This window comes from Condylostylus longicornis, unplaced genomic scaffold (assembly GCF_029603195.1).
Source record: "Condylostylus longicornis isolate FDR11 unplaced genomic scaffold, ASM2960319v2 ptg000022l, whole genome shotgun sequence".
In the NCBI taxonomy this organism is placed as follows: domain Eukaryota; kingdom Metazoa; phylum Arthropoda; class Insecta; order Diptera; family Dolichopodidae; genus Condylostylus; species Condylostylus longicornis.
Genome location: NW_026577991.1, coordinates 4,823,506 through 4,839,667, shown reverse-complemented (window position 1 = coordinate 4,839,667; position 16,162 = coordinate 4,823,506). Strand labels below are relative to the sequence as shown.

Below are 16,162 nucleotides of genomic sequence, written 5' to 3'. Positions count from 1 at the left end.
CAAATTACGAGTCTTATCTTCTCATTTCAATTTAATTTGAAAAAATTGGGAAAAATTTTATTTCTTATCACATACGTTAAATACAAACTTTATTTTTATTTTTTATTACTTAACACTTTGATTAACGTCATTCGCATGTTAAATAAAATTAGAAACACGAGAAAATTAAAATTTATTTATGGTGGTAACAAGTATGTATGTAACAAAATAACTAATATTTTATTACCAAAAATAGATATTAAAACACCTGTTTTGTATCTTTAATAAATTAATTGTTAACTTAAGCAGCAAAATATAAAAAAAAATCAATAATTATTTCAAAAAGTTTTCGCTCACGAAGACTATACTATAATTTTTTTGTTCACTTATTCACAAATTGTTATATAAGTACTTAAATTTTGACATATAACGATCACTGTATAGTTAAATATATTCATATTTTAGTAATTTAGTTTATAATCAAATATTAACAAATAACAATATTTGTTTTATAAGAAAACAACATACACACGTATGTAATTAACTGCCTACCCATCATGATTGATAATTAATACTATACTAAACGATAAAATATATTAGAGTTTTGTATTTAACTATTATAAAATATAATATGTATAAAATATTTAATCAGAATAAACAAGTCAAAAGTTATATTGGGTAGGAGTTAAAACTTGTATTATTAACGGTATTATATACTTGTTTATATTAACGGTATTTTTAAATTAATATTTAATGAATTAAAAACAACTTGTTTGAATTGAAATTTTTGTTTTCTTTTTTGATAACTTCTTATACATATATAGGAAGAGGTACGATGATTTAAATTAAAATTAATTTTAACAATTTAGTATAGGGTTAATAGACATAAAATGACATATGTACATTTTGAAAGCAAAGATCTGGTTTTTAGTGTTTTGTAGAACATTACATTCGAATTTTTAATATTAACAAGTATAAATAGTATAAAAATTGACAAAATCTAATTTGAAGAAATTATAAAATCGAATTTTGGTTTAAATATGTTTCATCGCTTCTTGGAAAGGAGAATGAAAATGTATCTCAACCATTGTTGCAAAAGTTGTCGTGTTAACACAACTATATTGATCATATACGTTGAACAAATTTATTGAGTATATTTATTGAGCTGACATGAGGCTTTCAAAAATTCAAATGTAATCAAGAATATGAAATTTTATTCTATTATTCATAAAATTTATTTGTCATACTTTTAATAGGGAAAAAAAATTCAACAAAACAAATTCACTTTCTAACAAATAGCAATTGTTTTAATTGTTTTTTTTTTTTTTTTTGGTTTGACAGATTAAATATGACAACTTGTATGAGAGAATAATTATTAACAAGTAGCAATTTTTATATTGTAAACATTTTTTGCATAAGTAATAAAACAATTTTCATTTAATTCTTAATCCCAAAAAAAAATATTAAATAATTTGTAAATATCCTAATTTCAAAAGAAATGATTTCATTTTTAAAGTTGTATTTAAATTTTTTAAATAATTATGGTTTAAAATTATAATAATGACAATTTAATGTATAACAACAACTTATTTGCTCGTTTTAAATCATAATTGGTCTATTTCCATTTTCTGTAACTTTCGATATTTTTAATATTTTTAATTCAATCATTCATGAATCAATTATTCCAATTAAATTTTAATAAAATTAAATCATAAAATATTCATAGTCTTCCTCTAACAAACAAAAATTTAAATTTTTTCGTTTTAATTTTGCAAGATTTCTTAATATTTATTCTATTGTTGATTTTTTATCATTTTTCTAAAAGTAATTTGTAATTTTTGCTTAAAACTCGCATTTATAAATATATTTAAATTTTTTTTCGTGTTTTAAATTACAAATTTAAATTTATAAAATTAATTTTTTTTCTTTTATTAAATATTTATAAGAAATTAATTTTGTTTTTATACCACGTAGTTGATTATTTGAAAATGATTATTTATTCAAGACAGAAAAAGAGAAAAGACAATCACTTTTTAAATTTTAATAATATTTATAAGAATTATTAAATTAATATTCAAATAATTTAAAATTTATAAAATATTTAAAAATAAATAATACTAACGATTTATATTAGAAAAATTAAAAAAAAATAAAAACACTAAATTCCAATTCAATATAGAAAATTTTCAATTTAATCCGCTATAATTTTTCTTTATATCAAACTGATCGCCACTTTGTACAACGTCAACGTTAATACTAAATTATTAAATTGATAAAATATTGCAATACTTAATAAATTTAATTCTCACAAAAAAAAAAACATAAATAAATATAAAAAGAAAAATAATATAATAATAAAAAATACTAAAATAAACTTTTTATAACAGTAGTGATAGTATAATAATTATATGTTGTTTTTGTATAAGAATATATACATATATACTATACACACATTTTCAAATCAAATCGAATAAAATAATGATCTAAATTACCAATACTAAAATATGCTAACAATTTAAAAAAAAAAGAATTGTATTTGTATTTTGTGTAGAATATCATTTTAGTGTTGCCAGTTTTTTCTTGACGCGGGGAATAATATTATAATTTTTCTGCAGAAACAGATCACAACACAGTTCGTGAAGAATTAAAAAAATAATTGGAGAGAGGCTTTTGAAAGGCTGGAGTGGCCTTCCGGGGTTTCGACATACCAAGAATCTTTTGATGGTGAAGAATCATTTTGCCTTTCTGCACGTTCTATTCGATTGATCGACCTATATTATTACTTATAAAACGGAAATACCATTAATTTGCTGGAATTAATACAAATTTAAGTTTTAAAAAAGTGCATTATAAAAGAAATATGTATGTATGTATGTAAAATAAAATAATATTTACTTAAGCACTTCAATTGAAGTACATTAAACGATAAAATGATAACATATACAAACAATAAACAATAAAATTATAAAACTATTGTATTTGTTTCCAAAATTAAATTTTTTTTTAATTTTATTGATTAAATTATGGCAACACTTTTCAAATATAGAATACGTATTATTGTTTTATAAGCCAATATAATATAATATTGGAAGAAAACAAAAACATTAATATAAACAAGAATAGTAATAATATGATAACACATAGCCAACTTTTTTTTTTTTTTTTGCCAAATTTACAGGTCACTCACTATCATTAATATTTCTATTTTAATTCCATTTTTTTCAAACGACAATCAGCTCTTGTGACAATATTGTGAAAAATAAGTAATTGATTCCCTTTACGTTATAAGTAAGTACATTTTTAAGAAAATAAAATTTCCCTCAACTCATGTCAAATGAAATAAAAATTTGTCATCTAATAATGTGAAACATTAAAAGAAGCTGTAAAGCTACACTAGATCCATATACGATTGTGAATCAAGTCAAATATCATCATAGCAATGAATTGTTATTGCTCTTAATTGATTGAGAACAATTTATAATTCAAAATCAATTGAAATTCAATGTACATATGTATTCAAAGTTAATAAATTTCTTAAATCTTTTACATCAATAATAATTTATTTATGAAAACTACTTAATAATTCTAATTCTTATATTTTTACATTCTTCAATTATTCTTTAATTAAGAAGCAATCAATATTAAAATTGAAACGAGTCATTCATAAATTAAATAACAATAAATTACTAATAAAATAAGAAAAAAATTAGAATAATTTGAAAATTTGTACTTGTAATATTTTAAATTTTACTAAATTGTAAGAATGTGAGGTTAATTATTGTTTGTATTCTAAAAATAATCTTAATTATTTAATTTTAAGTTATGTAAGAAAACTAAAACGTGCTGTCTTTTGCCTACCAGTACGATAATAATAGCTTCGAATAATAGAATTTGACACAATCAGCTGATATTCAAATTTTTGCAATTATTGGTTGTCAATATTGACATTTTCAACTGTCAACTGTCTTTTAACCAAAGATAATTACCTAGCAAACATCAATAGAAAATTCTTTTCTTGATTAAAAACCTATACAAAACCCTTGCAAAAACCACAAAACAGATTATGCATCCTTATCTTTTCTTTACCGCGGAATAATTGCTTTGTGCAGTCTGTTAATCTTAAAAAAAGTAGATCAGAAGTTGCGTTCTTTTTCCAACCAAGTAAAATTTTATGTCAATTTCTTAGCAATGACATTTGTATATTGAACTTTTAATAAATTTCATCATTTTTTAAAAAATCTAGGGGGTGCGCTGAAAGTTCCACATTAGAACTAAAATTTCTAAGTTGCAGCGTTAAAAAGTATGCAAAAACTTTAGCTAAACTTTTTTTTGTTTACGCAGTCTACAAATTCTGAAATTCTAAATAATCTATCGTTCGAAAATAATAGAAATGACATTGTTCTTGAAATTGTATCCCAATACTTTTCACCTCCTAATTCGCTGCAAAAAAAAAAGAAAAAAAAATTTCGTTAGGCGGCGACAAAATTTATGCTAGAGGTCTGCACTACATTTCTAACATTTCTATATTGCAGATTGAGTTTCCGAATGCACTTTATTGCAGCCAGTAATTTCCGAACGATCTATATTTTCAGTGTATGTAGCATGAATTTTCGAACGTACTACAAGTTAGAACTATTCTAGTACTGAATAAACGAAACCCCCCCCCCCTTTGGACAATGTTTAATTTATAAACAGTTTCTAATTCACTAGCGTTCTTAAATTATAAAGCGTTTTTTCTAAAAGTATTTTAATTATTATTTCAATTTTTTTTCTTCTCTTTTTATTTCAACATAAATTAGAATAAATTTTTTAAATTCTTAATTGAAATTTATTAAAAAAATAAACAATGAAAAAAAAAAATTTATAATAAAAATAAATATTTAATCTTATACTTGCCGCCTTGCTATAACAATCATGACATTGACTTTGAATAAATCAATGATAATTTGGAATAGAAACCGGACACATAGAAAATATTCTACTAAAATGAGAATATTCTGTTATAGAAGAAGGTGGCGGGGCAAAATATAAGTATAAGAAATTCAAATAAGCAATAAAAAAATGGAAAAAAAAAAGCTTTTTACTGAGCTCATATACGTACACGTTTGCAAAAATTGTAATAAAAATTTTATTTTTAATTTTATTTAAAGTTTCTTTTCAACAAATGCGAAACATATTACTTACTCAAATTTAAATCAAAAGAAATTGTTTTTAGAAGAATTTTATTTTTTAAATTAATGGTTATATGAACATATACTTATACAAATACATACATACATCCACACATTTGTATTGTAAGTGTATTGAGAAAAATATTTTCAGAATCACTGAGATCAAAAGAGATTTAAATGCAATTTTTAGTTGCAAAATGATGCGACTGCAAAAAAAAAATTCAATTCAATGATTTAGTAATCTGCAACAATATTTTACTTAACATATTTAATTTATTAAATAATATATGCAGAAAAATTTCAAGTACCTACTGACGCTGTTCTTCTCAAGTATTATGAATAATTTAAAAATTCAATAATTTGTTGTATGCATTATTATGGAAATTAACAGTTACATGTGAATTTTCTTAACAATGAAGACTCGTTGTTCAACACCATATACATATAAAATTCTAAACACACTTACTAATTGCAATTTTTACACTTGACAGTCAATAAACGAAATATTTAAACTGTAGCCGATTACTAAATAAATTATCCGATTTGGTAGCAAATTCAAATCACTAAATGGCCCTTATTTTCAAGAAACTCTAAAGCTCTTTAATTCTGTTTTAGGATTTCATAAAATGCTTAAAACTAACCTAGTAAAATAGTAAAACACCCAACTTCTCTTGTATCCTAAAATTAATTTTCATCTTAATTTATATTAGAAATTCAAAATATTTGACAATAAGCGATATTTCACATGTTCTCGTATAATAGAATACATGCATATATGTGTGTATATAGTAGATACAATCAACTTTATATATTGTATTTTAAAGTAGAATTTTTTTGTTTTCATATAAGTACCTATTTAATTTATAAACTCATTTTTTTTTTTATATAAAAAACCACATATATGTAGGTTTTCTATAGAGAATATAATATATGCATATTATATAAGTATGTAGGTATATAAAAACCGAATTAAACCAATTGAAAAATTTAATAAAATTAACGTTTTACCCACTTACAAACTTGCACATAGATCACTTTTTTTTCCCTATTTACATTTATATCTCATCACATGAAAAACAGGTGGCGTACATGTACATAAGTACATAATATATAGTAACATTATATCCAGCCATCTACATATAAGCAGGAAAACTAATTTTAAAACACTATTCGGGTATTGTGTGTATTTATATTGTTACGTGTAATATAATTAAAGACAATCTATGAATTAAATTGCAAAAATTATTGAGTATTTTGGTTTAAAGAACGTTTTCAATTATAACAGTCACTTTTATTACAAATTAAATTAAATTATTTCATATAATGACATTAAAAAATGTGAATAAGCGAATTGTATATAATATTCACATTCAAATTAAATAATTATTTGGTATACTTAAGGCTATCAATGACTATTTAACGGGATTAAAAATTTCTTTTTTTTTTTTATCTTTATTAAGTGTACACTTGTCTTAAAATAAGAAATAAAAAGTAATATTAGTAACACGTGAGTTTATGATTAATTTATTAGGTAATTAAAAGTAAAAAAAAAACATCGCGCGATCACTTGCTTTTTATATTATTTAATTAGCAATAAATGATAAGATTATCACAATGTGATTGATAAAGTGATATGATAACATATGGGTGTAATTTCGAAATTTTAATTGACACTTTTAAAATGAAATATCATTAATTGAATAATTTATATTTTAACTACACACTTATAATAAATGCAAGTGACAGGGCTTACAAATTTTAAAATAAAATCAGAAATAAAAATTATTTTACTAAAATCACCGAAATTCATTAAATTTTCATTAAAAATTTCAAAATTTAGAATGATGGAAGATTTTATATAAAGTGATTCATCGACAAGTTAGAAGCCATATACCCAATGGTATATGTGAAAAATTATTAAAATTTTTATTCGGAACATAGCGTTAAATCGAAACCGTTTCCGAGCTACATGGATTTTCAGAAAAATTTTAACATACTTAAGTTTTTTTGCTAATAACTTCCGTTCCAAAAGAGATAGAACTTTCAAACAAATAGTTTTTGTAAGAGCTTTAAGGGGGCTTTAAATAAAGAATGCCAGGTTCTTTAGTTATACATGTTATTTCGGCAATACAAGCATTAGAACTTTAGGAAAGCTACAATTTTCCTCATTTTTTATTTTTTTTTAAACTTCCGAAATTCTTTTTACAGAATTTCATCCAGCTCCTTAAACTTTAATTATGGCCATTAACCATTAAAATGTGTTTTACTTTTAAATCTTTTTCTTTTATATACTTTTAATTATAAATTTTTAGTACAACAATATTATTTAGTAAGAACAATATTATTTTTTAGTGACCAACTGAAACTTTTAATTCAACAATATAATTTTTAAATTAACAACATATACATACCTTTGAAAGTTATAACATTAAATTTTTTTATACTTTCTCCATTAAAACAAGTTTTTTTGTATTATCACTTAATAACAAAAATTAAAAAAAATAAAAAAATTTCAAATATAACACGGTCAAAAAATTATTATTTTCATTATTTTTGTTACCGTCTAATAATTTGTCTAATCAAATACGAAATATAAAAAAAAAAACGCTGTTAGGTCAGGGTTTTATTAAGAAAAAAAAAGTAATTATATTTCTATTATAGAAATAAATTTTTTTAAATTTATATTTATTATTTTATTATTTTTTCTACTTAAATAAATTGTTATGACGTTAAAAAAAAATTATTTTCTATATTTAGTACAAAATTTCAATCGAATGTTAGCACAATTTTCAATTAACCTAAATGTAGACCTTTTCTATTAAAAAGTCACGAGTATCATCCCAATGTATACTTAGTAATTTAAGTGTTTAAAAACTCACAAACACATTTACAAATTGTGATTTTCTTACATTAGTATTTTACTAAGAGGATTGTTTTGTAGTTTTATTAATTGACATTTTCTGAGACTACCAGGACACAGTCTTGTAATATGCGAGATAATTATAGAGAAATGTTTTGTGCTGCGTTTCAGCTTGGATTGGACATGGCCCAAAGAACAATTTAAATAATTTTTGGAAATTTCCCGAAAACGTATCAATTAGAATTTCGGAATTTCCCTAAAATTTTCCAAGTCTAAAACATTGCATAGTATGGAAGAATATAAATAATAGAAAGTTATAAAGGCATATTCCATAATTTAATTTTTTGTTGTTTTTTTTTTCTATTATCTTGCATTTTTAATGCAAACAATTACAATGGGTTTCTTGTATAAATATTTTTTTTTTATAAATAACAAAAATGTCATCATAGTTCAGCATAATAGTGCTGCACCGTCGTCACTTATTTATTTTTATTTCTCTCTTTTCGATATTTCATTTAATTGACTAATCATATATTGTCTACTTTTTATATGACTTTATAAATACACATATAAGTATAGCTAGTTACATTTCTATAGCAATACTCCCATACAATACAGTATGACTATGTATAAAAATAGCAACATGCTTTAATATATCTACAATATAAAATTCATCACGCCACATTTTATAAAAAAAAAACAATTTATTTTAGAATTTCTTCTTTTATTTTTTTTCTTTTTTATTTCTTCTTCTCTCAAGTCAATAAAAAATTAACGTGTCATTTTTATATACTATACATTTTATACATACATACATATATATATCTGTATACTTATTGAAAATTCTTTCATACACATACATTTATGCATGTTTTACAGAGTGTTCATTCAACGTATATTTTGATGATGAGATAATTCGAAGGTGAAAGTAAATTATTCTCACTGCCACTTTTGTCAACAATTTTGTAGAAGAATTTGAAATTTCACATATTAATAATAATGTTCTTAATAAGTGCTGCCGTTTATTTCTGAATAAATGCTACCATCTTTGGTAGCATAAATATTTGAAAACTATATACAAATTTTAAACACATGCTTTAGTTTATATACGCCTCTAGTTAGTTTAGTCATATCCGAGGAAGAAGAAAATGAAAAGAAAAAAGGTAGAATGCTCTACCGTTTTTTTTATTTTTTTGAAATTCCAAATCTAGTAATTTGTAGGGTAATGTGTTAATTATCCAGCCCTCTTACTGTTTCAAGCTTTTCACTCTAGAATCTATACACGCAACATATAATACTTAATCTAACCACAATTACGGCTCACGGACAAATTATACATACTTATTTGTTATACGTATTCTTATTAGACTTCACAAATTATAAGAATTAAATAGTAGTAGAAAACCATATATTTTTATTTTTTTTTTAAATTTCTTGTAAATATACTGGAACTAAATTGATAAAGTTTTCAAATTTAAACTGATTATAAGTTTTTCAATTTCGTGAAAGCATAATTTATAGTTTTACCGTTAAGTTTGTTTTATTAGTATTATTTACATATTCTACCTATTTGCTTAAACAAAATATATATTTACATGTATGTATGTACAATAATTTGTGTAAATATTTCAACAACTTAAAATATTGAATTTTTGTTTTTAAAGTAGGTTGTCAATAATAATATTTAATTTATGAATTTTAACACCTTTTTTGTGGAGATTACAATAGTTTCTTTTTTATAATTTATAACAAAAAAAAAAATAAAATAACAAGCTAAGAATATAGTAGAGAACAAAAATTATAAAATTTTTTCTTTTTTTATTTAGCTTTTTTCAAATTAATCAAAAATGGATTGCAAATTACGGTCATAAAAGCAGAATTTATTGTGTTCCTCAATTAATTGTTCAATCTTATTTAAAATTCTCCTCGCTCGTGAACAAATATCTCGGTGAATTCAATTACATTATGATTGTCGATTAATCGGCATCTTTTCTATTGCGTACTTTTCCCAGGTATCACCCATCTGCTATTGATCAATTTGATATATTCGTCAAGAAAACATGTTGTTTAGAAACTCGTAAAAATTTTCGCTTGATATTATATTTTGGTCATAATAACCACGAAATTTATTAATCCGACTGCCTAGATTATTTCCTCATCTAACCTTTTCTCTCATCACAGAAATATTATGTGCTTTCACAATTCGCAAGCACGCTCGCCATCTCATTAACCTCCACTCCAATATATGTATTCTGGGGCTGACCGGAAAAAAGTCATTATCTTCAATAATATTATTTAAATTTAATTCAAAATCGCATAATAAATTTGTTATTATAAATTAAATCCAAAATAATAATAATTTTTTAAATAATAAAATTTATTTTTTATATCAATTCATACATACATGCATATGTACATATATATAAAAAAAATTTTCAAAAATTTTAGTACTTTTCTCCCCTCTCTCTTTAAGAAAGCGAAAACACCAAAATATTTACATTTATATTCACGACGTACTACATAATTACGTACACATGTACATTTTTACTTACATATTTTGAATTAATTTGTGTAATATAAAAGAAGATTAACTGAATCATAAATAAATATTAAATAAATCCGATCTGTTGTACACAATATATACCCTACATAAATGTATACATATATACACATTTTTGCATACACAAAAATATTGATATTGCTAATACCCACATACAAACAAACATAAAAAATTTATAAAAATAGAAAATTAAGAATAACGAGTACAAATCTGTTATATGACCTTGAATATTAAAAAAAAAAAATAAAACATTTTATTTTTATTGTACTTTAGGAAAGTCTAAATGAAAGAAGAAAATTACTATAGGGAATGCTTAAGATGTAATTAAAATACATATTCTTACACTTCACATACATATGTACATTCATATGTACATATATACATATGCAAATATTATATAAAACATAACAACACACCTTTCATGCCTCCGCAAAAAAAAGAACATAAAAAAAAAATCTAAAAATAGAATCAAAGTAACTTTTTGAGTACTTTATAAGAAATAACGAATAACGATATCTACTTATGTATAATATACATATTGTAATTACAATCATAATAGTGCTAGATAAATAATGACGGATAAAATTTAAAATAATAATGATAATACTTAAAAATGATGATGACGATAAAAAATAATATTGATGATGATGACAGTTGATGATAGATGATACAAATACCTACACATACATACAAACTAACCTAAATATAATGATAATTATTATTTCCGTATCCGGATATTTCAATTTAAATTAATAATTTTTTTTCTTCATTTTTCAATATAATTTGCATGCGCTTATGCAATACCAAAAAAAAAACTCACTCAATTATTATTCTAAATCCAACATAGAAAAAGAGTTTAAAATTTAAATTAAAAAAAAAAACAAAAAACTCTGATTTGATCAGTGTGTAACCGAGCACAACGTATATTGTCTAATTTAGCGGAAGTGTTTAAGAAGATTAGGAAAATCAAACGAAGTTTATAAAAATTTCAAGAAAATTTTTTGAATATTTTCTTAAAAATTATCAAAATCGACAGATAAAAAGATCCAGTTCCCGAGGCCTAACGTATCCCAAAATTTGTTGAATCCACAATATAGCTATGGTAAACTCATATATAAATTATTTCGTCAAAGTCGGTTCAGTCGAACTTCAGACCGACATTTTGCGTTTCCACCAAAAATTTAATATGCGAAATTTAGTGCCATAACATAACCTCTCATATTGTATGCAATGCGGTTGGCAAAAAATTGAAAAACATGAAATTTTTTATATTAAAAATCTGGAAGTATTTGTAGAAGAAAAGAAAATTTTACTAATATTATTCAAAATTCAAAAATTCAAAAATTAAAAATCAATAAAAAAAAAATATTTTATTTGTGTGAGTAACAAATGAATGAATTTTGATGCAAAATAATTATAAAAACAAAGATGCACTTTAGTCAAGGCAAACCGATTTTAATTTTTTTTTTTTTTAATTCGAAGAAGTGTAATCGTAGATTTGAGCAAAAAAAATAATTATTTTATAAGAAACACACGAATTTAATAAAATAATTTTTTTTTAAAGACAAATTCATAAATATTTCCTATTTTTAAATACATACACACATAAATTATTTAAATTTCTAAAAAGAAGTTTATAATTAAATTTTAATGTTAAAAGAGATTTAAATTAGCAGATATTTAAATATCTTATAATACGTGACTAAAAGTAGATATTAGTAAAATTAACTTCAACAGAATTTTAGCAAATTAATATTAAAATATAAGTTTTATGTAAAAAAACGCTTAAGCCTGTTAAATAATTTAATGAACGTCACGTTTTGCTACACTTTAAATGGAAAGAGACATAATACATATACATGAATTGGCATTTCATTATTTAAATAATAAGGTATAATAATAAAATAATGTTTACACATAAAACTATGCTCAGCATCGAACAAAATGTTTCATGTCAAATTGTCCATCAAACAAAATGAATAGAAATTTTATAAAATTTCATTAAAATATTAACCGAATTTTAGAGCAAGTTCGTAATTAGAGCATTTGATTTTATTTCATTTTGGCCGAAAACAAGAAGGGATTTTAATATAGATAGAGCTGCTTAGATAGAGTTGCTTAGATAGAGTATTAATTATCACTTTATATCAGTTAGCAAGCAATAAGCGTCACAATTTTCACAAATTCAAATTATTCAAAAAGTACCCTTGCTAACAGTAGGATCAAATGCCAAAGAATTAAAATTAACATAATGCACCATTCTAATGACCGGCTCATTTCTTGAATTTCAGAAACTCAATCTAACAAATAAGCAACTACCTCAAAATACGATAATATATGTATATAATGACTGGATCGATTTTAATAACTTTCTGGTTATCAAACTAACAACATCTTCAGCTTAATAAAAATAGGCTAATGTAGCAACTAAAGAAATTGTCGACCACTTATTTAGTTATCAAGAAAGAGGCTTATTCCTTGTTGAGCAATAACTTGAAGCGAGACTTGAATCATACAAAATTTATTAGATTTCTTCTCAAAAGCACTAGGTGGCTACATGTTTGAAGTTAATATCACGTTATTATTCTCTTCAGGTAAACAAAATTCTAAAAAAAATATATAACAAGTAAAAAAGAAAAAAACCTTTTTTATTTGAACAAAACCTTGAAAAATTTTTAACACAAAATATCAAATATCCTGTTCAGAATATTTTTATTTTTAAATATTGAATTACATGTCCAAGAAAATCAGTAAAAAAAAGTACACAGCAATCTTCTCATTCTCTTGAATAGAATCTACCCTTTAGAAAATCTATTAAAAAACAATCAGCAAAGTGTAAAATATTTTTTTCTTTCTCAGTTCTTAAAATATTCATAAAAGATTTATAATTTATAATCTATTTATTATTCAATAACCTAGAAATTATACTAGAAAATCTAATGAGATGCCAATAATAATAATTTGTTGATATACATATAAGTAAATATTTGTGGGGAAAAGAACTCATAACTGACAAAAGGCAACAAAAAAAAATTAATATTTGAGAGAAAAATTAAAAAAAAGTCATTCAACAAAAAATTCTTTACAACTCAAATATTGTTGTATTTGACGTAGCACAGTTACTATATTGTATATGTATGTATAGCAAGTGTAAACATAGCTAAATGTTTGCTGTTTGTAAATGATTATGTTGAAAGGTGTACAATATATTTAAACATAGAGGCGTATATAAGTTTATTAGAGTTTAATGTTCTAAATATTATTGAAAAAATACAATAAATTTTTATATTTTCATAATTGTTTCATTTAAAAAGCAACAATAAATTAATATCGTATAGTAATGGTATAGTTGTATGTTCTGTTCTAAAAATACATTATGTCAATATGATAAATAAAAAATATAAAAAATATATAAAAAAAAAAAAAAAAACAGAAATACAGAAAGAAAAAATAAAAACGTTAACTAAGAAATTTTTTTATAAAATAAATTAAAAAATTGTGTTTTTAAACAAAATATTTTTTTATGCAAGTGTGTGTGTGTGTGTGTACGTATGCATACTGTATAAACATATTCTTATATTACTGTATGATTACCGTTATACACTTACTCCAATGTGTGTATACAACATTATAGCCGCATATCATGTAATCATAAAAGCATAAAACCTCTACTGCTTCGGCGACTAAAGTCTTAGACTAAAGTGTTAGAAACAGTAGAGGTTCCAAATACACTATAATGCGAAACTGTAAAAGTTATTATTATAGCCTTAATAGCCTTAAAACTTCTTAAAAATTAACTTAATATCCCATTACTTAAAGCCTTTAAAACTACTTTTAACTTAATGAATAATTACTCACGAATGCGGGAACAAGATCAATGACTAAGAGACAAGCTTGTACAATTACTTTTTCATTTTATACTTAATAAAGGTTTTCTTATTTTTACTTAACTAAATTTCTACTCTTTTTAATACTTTTTTTTGGCTTTGTTTAGACCTCGTCCTAGAATAAAAGAAATACAATGTAAAAATAATTTTAATAACCTTAAAATTTCTACCTTTATGTTATTTTCTATGAATTTTTTTTATATTTTTTTTTAGTTTACTTTTGACACAGTACGCATTAACAGTGTGTTAAGGCTACCATAGAGTCAGATAGATACATATTGAAAAATGAAAAAAAAATTAATGTTATAAAAAAATTTATTAAAGCCTAAAATGAATTAGTTAAACAAGAAAGAAATTCGTAATTAAGCATAATTTTGAAAGTGAAATATGAAAATGTCAAATAATGCAATAATATTTTAAAAAATATTCTAAAAGATGGCGCTATTTTATAATTCTCATCGCAAATAATTTAATATTACGATGAGAATTGAGCCTTAAATTTGTTTGTAATAAAAAAAGAATGAAATTTAAAGAAACCATTCTGACAATATTGACAACTAAAATACGAGTAAGTTGAAATTGTTGCAATTAATACTTCGTGTTTTAAATAAACGCCATCTATACTCAATTATGTACATGTTTTTAGGAGCAAAACATTGCATGTCATGTAAAATTTTTATTTCACTTGTACCTTAAACATTTCTCATTTTTCAATTAAATTTTAACTTGCAATTTTTTTGTGTGGTAAAATTGGTGGAAAATGTGAAAGTAAAAAAAAAAAATTTCATTATTTTATAAAGAATTTATTTATTTTACTTTTTTCTTAAATTTATTAAAATGATAATGAATTTTTAGTTTTTTCATTACATAAAATTTTCTTTTAAACAGGAAAAGTTTACTTTCACCAAATCGTGAGAGTAGAAAGTGTGGGTACATGCAAACATACATCTAAATTATAAGTAAATAGAATTAATTAAATTTCTATTTGAAAAAATATTGCAGACCTTTAAAGGTCATTATTTGATAGTTTTAAGTGCTGAACACACGATTTCATTTAAATGTAAAATGACATAAATAAGTAATTAATTGACAGTTTTTTATGTCATTTTTCAAATGACATTTTATAAAGAAGGTTTAAAAATTTTACAAAAAAAGATAAATTTGAGGAAATAAAGTGCAAAAACTATTGGAAACAGCTGATATTGCAATTATGTATTTCATTTTGAATTTAACTAAATTATTTAAGAAAATGTCAAAAATTGAAAAGTGTACTATTAGTTGAAATGTGTGTGTATAAAAGTCTGGCATTAGTGGAACATCACATCACAATTAATTTCATTATTATTTGTGGCGTTGATGCTTACACACATACCTATACACATATCTTATTTAAGCTAATTAACGTAATGGCTAGTTGACAAAAAATCAAATATTTCAAAGAATTTTCGAGTTACCAGAAAAATTTTATTTTTAATTAGGTATTTCTTCTTTTTTTTTGCACTTGATATTATTTAACAATTTGATTCAATTTTTTTTATTTTTTTGCACATTTTATTATTAAAAAAATATTAAGAGAAAAAAAAATTCTTTTGAGAATTATTTCTGCCGACTATAAAAATAACCGTTTTCTATATTTCTTATGTACCAGCGATAGTAAATATTTTGCATGCGAACTAAATGTAGGCACGTTTTAAAGTTCATTTCG

General features: G+C 23.0%; 1 protein-coding gene across 3 annotated transcripts in view; it reads right to left on the bottom strand.

Annotated features, from left to right (window-relative positions):
* The window catches only part of LOC129606764 (choline-phosphate cytidylyltransferase A-like), a 47,050-nt gene that overhangs the window by 19,881 nt on the left and 11,007 nt on the right, over positions 1-16,162 (bottom strand). The window contains exon 1 of one of the 3 annotated variants that reach the window (XM_055517290.1): positions 2,102-2,222. The exons of the other annotated variants lie outside the window; for them this stretch is intronic. The gene's annotated coding sequence lies outside the window, so the exon portion shown is untranslated. Of the gene's footprint in view, positions 1-2,101; positions 2,223-16,162 lie in introns of those variants that run through there. 3 annotated transcript variants of the gene reach the window in all.